Below are 6,000 nucleotides of genomic sequence, written 5' to 3'. Positions count from 1 at the left end.
CACACAACCTTATGTTACTCTGACAACATGTGTATACAAGGTTCTCCATTAAGAAGAAATGTGATCATCACATCATCATCATCATCATCATATAGCTGATAAATGTAGCCACAGGCAGGTACTCCTCCTGCTTCATTTTTTCAAGGGTGAAAGCAGCACCGTGTTTCAACAGCCCTTTAAACAAGATACTGGTGTGCCCATTTATTTGGATCATGACTGCACGAGGAATGATGGATGTTATAAATTATGTATCTAGTTGATAGCAACAACGTGTACACAGCGCCTTATGTTATCACAGAAGCTGTCTCTTCAGAGTTATAATACTACAAATAATGACAGGGCAGGAGGAATATGTTATCTGTAAGCTCTCAGGCGCACCTCATCCTCCTACATTGTTAAGCTGCTGCTTCAGCTAGAGTAAATGAAATCAGACATGTCTGTAAATATTTAATCATTTTATATCGATCCAAAGACATGTCAATGCATAACACTGCACTGATATATTGTAGAGAGAAACTTTTCCAACAATGCTTTGTTCTTTTAACAGTTTTCTTGATGCGTATCTTAACTTTTACACACGACTGCGTCTCATGATAGAGAATTGAAACCTGAGGCTAAAAGAGTATCTCTGAATTATAAAGTTTGCCAAGAAGCTGAAAAGTAAGCACAAAAATGTCTGCAGGTTGGCAATAAGGACTTTGTATCTGCATGAGGGGAAATCTGTGGCCTCTTAAGATCCACCAGATCATTAGTGACCCATCTATTCTTATGCTTGAATAACGTCCACTCTTTATATTGTAACTATTTTTCCTGTTTTGACAAGCCATGTGAAAATTCTTTTAAGAGAATAACTTTAAGATCAGAGTCAGTGTATTAGACTTCCTTTCAAATCGAACATCTCCTACCGTCTGAAACAAAAACGCAATCCTAGCCTCAAATGGGTCACTGGTCATTTGGTGAATGCTAAGAAGGTAAACGTAGTGTCGACATTAAAAACATCATAATTCATATCTGAAAACAACATAATATCTGATGGATCCCAAACCTTTTTCATACAAATCTATTATGTGTAGTTAGAGATAGGTTCATAGTTTTTTGCACAAGAGTATTTGTGTAATTTTGCCTCTGTGTCCCATGTAAAGACCTCTGTACTGTTGCCTTTGCAGTATACGTTGGGTGTTTATCCATTTGCACAGTGAAGCACTGTCCAGTTGGTTTTCAGTATTTGGCTGAATCTGAGCAGAGAGTATAGACCTGGACACAGAATCCATCCTCAGCAGTCACACACTCAATAAACATCAGTGGCCTGGTGGCTGGTGCTGAGCTGGTGAGGGCATTCTTTCTTTGTAAGAATGCCGCCTGATGGGTTTGTGTTTTTCAGTTTATTTTAACTGACGTGTCTTTGGTGTACAAAGGCAACATTAAAAAAAACCCCCAAAAACCAAAAACAACTTCTGGACCTAACTGTGACTTCATAAATCGACTAACAAACTGTTAATATGAACCTGTGGTTATCATTAAATCAGACAGTATTGAAAATGAAAAAGTATTAGCATGAAAGGTATGAATATTAATGGTTCAACATTATGTTAAATCCCAGTGCATGGAGACTCAAGAGAATGACTGCTCTTAGTTTATTATCTAACCAACAAATAAAACTGCAAATTCATGTTTTTATCCTTATCGTTTGAAGCACATTCATAATCTGGACATATTGCGTTAAGTTTCAAGTTCCAGTTTTCATGTCAGCTACACTAACTTTGTACAAGGTGGGTTAAAAGTCAACAATATTAATATTATAATGTGTTTTTTGAAGAGAGTTGAGTTGATGTATGACCTGGAAAGTTGGGTCAGGATTGATTTAAAAGATTTTCCAGTTTCCTTCATGGACTGTGAAAAGTAAATCTGCTTTTCAATTTCACTATCAGCGAAGCGTTGCCATGAAATGTGCAACGCAATCGCAGCTGAAATGCACGCTGACTGTAATTGTTTTCAAGGCTGCTGCAAACAAAAGGCACTTTTCACAGTGCGGTGATTTGCTAATAATGAATAGCAAATTACCATCTTTGCTCTTCATCAAATGCTTGGTGACAACAGATGAGGTGCTGGTGTTGAAAGTAAATGGGATCTGTCACAGGGCATCAAAAGAGAGACAACATGCAGAGAAGCAGTGTGAGAAACTGAAAAGAAAGGCTGACACAGGCGTGGGGAACAACAGCGAGAAAGAAAATGCCAGGACAGCGCAAAAAGCTTTTTATTTAATTATCTGTGAGTCATTCTAGGGATGGATTTGAGATGAGAGTCCTCTGCCCAGTCACAGTCAGATCTTTAGCAATGTGACCATCAGAGCTTTTGCACACGTGAAGTCTGTGAAGGGAAGAGGCCTATTATTCCCGCTAGCAGCTGATCTCTATCACAGCAGGGGTGTTGAGCTATCAGCAAGGTGAGATTTACTCACAGTGCACCACCGTGTCTGAGACTTTCCTGCAGACGATTTTGTGCTCAATAATGCTGGTTTTGTCTAAACAGATTACCTACACTGGGATGACCATAAGCATCCACTTTCACATTAGTGTAGTTACTTACTGGGTGACTTGAGTTGCTTTCTTTACTTTTTAGAGCCCATCTAGTGCAAACAACACATTTATTTATTTGTTGAGAGATTAATTTGAAATTGCTATAAAAACAAATGTCAAAGTTGTATATACAGCATCTGATGGAAAGCAGGAATAGTTCAGCTCTGGTTTTCTTTGGTACACAACTTAGAGAAGAAATATTTGTTAATGATAAAACATTTGCTTAGTTAAACACACAGACTTTCTGCACAGCTCTTTGCTCCATGCAAATTTACCCAGTTAACTGTAAATGTGAGTTGGAAACAAGGCTTCTCCTATTAAGGTAACAGCAGATTGTTCCAGTCACATTTGAAGAAAATCAGAAAATAACAGCCCTCGCCAACACTTATTCTTACAACAAAACAGTGAATTATCAAGGTAAATAAATTAAGAGATATGCAGAGCAAAGCCCTTATCTGCCTTGGTTTGATGGAAGGTTTGTCACAGAGAAATGCACAATATCAAAACTGCAGAGGCTGTGCACTCTGCACAGCACAGCAGCACAACAGAGGAGCCACATTTACTCCCAGTTCATTTTCTGGACTCCTCTTTCTTTGCTTTTCAGTTGGCACCTCATGCAATGCAACACTGAAATTTAGTCATTCCTCATTAACATTATAGAAATCTGCACATTGTATTAGTTTCAAATGAATAAAATCACCAGATCACTTCACAGACAACTTTATCACTGAGTGGAGTGTAGAGGACTCAAATGCAGTCCTCTACATTTAGAGGACTGCATTTGAGACATACTCTGTCTTCCTTGTTTTACAGGAAGACAGGCTATGTAAAACAAAACTAAGCTGTTTAAAGAACAAAATCTAAAACGCAAAACAAGAATCCAGACCAGAAACCTATTACAAGCAAACAGACAGTACAGTGGAGCCCAGAGACAAACAATCTGACAAGGACAACTGGGGAGACAGGACTATTTATACAAACTGGGCTGATTAGGGAATGAGAAACAGAAGGAGAACAAAACACAGGTGAGGGTCAAGACAACCATGACAATTACAAAGGAGGAACCAAAGCTGACATAATGTGTGAATACCTGAATACCTTCAAAGTAAAACAGGAAACAAGTAAAAGACAACAAGAAAAATAAGAGTGGATATGTCAGAGGGAGAAACAGACCGCCAACTAATTACAGTAAAGCTCAAAACCCTGGATTACAAAACTGAAAATCCTGAATAAAGCGACCATAAGGTAACTTCAGGAATTACAATACACCAGAATCATAGAAGACTCAAAACAGGGATCTGAAGACGCCACAAACAAGCAAGCAAATATTAAAACATCAAACAGTAAAAAAACAGCAAAACAGAAACCCAAATTTAAACATTAATAAATAATATACACCAAAACCCCAAAATACCACAAAACAAAGAGAAATTCTTCTTTGCAGTTTTAAGAAAATAAAACTACTTTTTTATAAAAATGTTAAAATTAGAAATTCATTAATATCTGATTTGGGAGATAAAGAACCCGCTAAAGTTTATTACTGGAATATGCACTAATGGGGTTAAATATAGACAAAACAAAACAACTTCCACCCTGAAACTTTGGAAAAATGTGATTAACATTATCATGTAAGGAAAAGAAAGAGAAAGAATATAAGCTGAGAAATAATTTGTGTGTTGAAGATAATTTATCTAAAGTTCAGAAGCAGGACTGTACTATTTACCCTGTCCCCAGTGGGACATACAGCTGCATGTTTTCTCCACTTAATGCAGTCTTGGCTTTAAGCACTCTGCCTTCACTATACTCTTCCAGGGGGTCTCAGGCCTGCCCCCTTTCATTTTCCAACAGGGGTCCATTTCAAGGCAGATTTATCTCACTGATAATTTAAGCTTTGATGTTTCAAACATGGTTCACACATTTCATGGCACTGGCCGGATAGTGGTTATGGGTCCTGGATGAGCTTTCATCTGAAGCTGTCATAGTGCCAATAATCTGGTTGGAGTCCTCTGCTGGTACACTGGCTGTTGATGGTGTCCTTATTGCAGTCTCTACAGATGATGGACATGTAAGCATGTCAGGAGAGGGACCACATCCCCAAGTACCCCCCTATGAGTGTAGGAGCAACCACCAATCCTCATGAAGACCTTCCACAGAATGTAGCTTTCAGTCAATCTCATTGCTTTGTTATTGATAAAGGTTGAAATTTCCATTTAATTTTTGCCAGTGAAATTAAGATGAACTGGTTCAGGGGTGAATCTTGTCATATGATCTATAGGTACCATTGTCTTGATAAAGTTTTCAGTAATGTTGGTACCACATACCATATTACCCCTGCCAAATCAGAACCCTAAGCATTTTCTATTGCAGTTGTTCTCAATCTCTATGTTGCTGTAAAATCTTAAAAGTGGCATTAATACAGCTCTAGAAGTGCTCACAAGTTGTCATAGGAAGAGAATACAAGCCCAGTGTGCTGTGTTTCAGTGCATTTGTAAACATGAGCGATGAGTAATAAACCTGGTTTCGATATTCTCTGAATAAAATATGCTTCAGTGAGAATCTGGTATTTGAGGCCAGATGGCCAAAATTTACATTCAAAAACTGCACTCAGTCACTAATTTTAAGCACTTAACCACCGCCTGGAGACCAGCGGCGGGTCAGATAAAAGCTGTCATTACACAACAATGACAGATGATACATTTTTTCCTTTCTCTGAAGAGACATCTGCAATCTGGCCCTTTTATAAAGCAGTAAATTGTGAATCATCCAAACAGCCTGGATGTTTGCAGATGTTTTGTGAAAATGATGGTCGGCGATACAGAGCACACGTTGCAGGATCTGAATACTTTAGGCTTCTCATATTTCTCTAATTTCTGCCTTCTCTGTCCACCGTCTTCCTGTCTGTGACCTGAAAATCAGCCTCGGTACACTACGCTAAAGGATGCCTCAGTTTCTAAAGGCATCTGGAGGATAGAGGAGACAGCAGGAAGACCTATAATTGAGGGTTCACAGGGGTATCTTTGAGGAACTGTATAGCATAGCATATTTAATAGCGTGACACATTACACCTTGTTATGTATTCATTAAAAGTGGCCCTTAATATGAAAAGTGTCCCAAAATGGTTACAGCTGACATCATTACATGCAATTCTAGCTTGGTCATGATTAAAAAATGCATCATACTGTTGTGTCAAACACCATATTTAACTGACATCACTTTAAAGTAAGGCTCAGAGGTTGGGATCTCTCATTTTGTTAAACTGGTGCTGCTTGATTCTCTTCTTCACCTCTCCTCTTCCTTTCTCTCTTTCAGACCAGTCTCTGTAAATCCTTGAGATGATTTTCTGGGAAAAGTTTGAGTAGATGAGCAGCTTTAAAAATACACAGCCAGCCCCGCTGATATCAAAAACCATACCATGTTCAAAGTC

The sequence above is a fragment of the Astatotilapia calliptera genome, chromosome 1 (assembly GCF_900246225.1).
Source record: "Astatotilapia calliptera chromosome 1, fAstCal1.2, whole genome shotgun sequence".
Taxonomy (NCBI): domain Eukaryota; kingdom Metazoa; phylum Chordata; class Actinopteri; order Cichliformes; family Cichlidae; genus Astatotilapia; species Astatotilapia calliptera.
Note: the sequence above shows the minus strand (reverse complement) of the source record.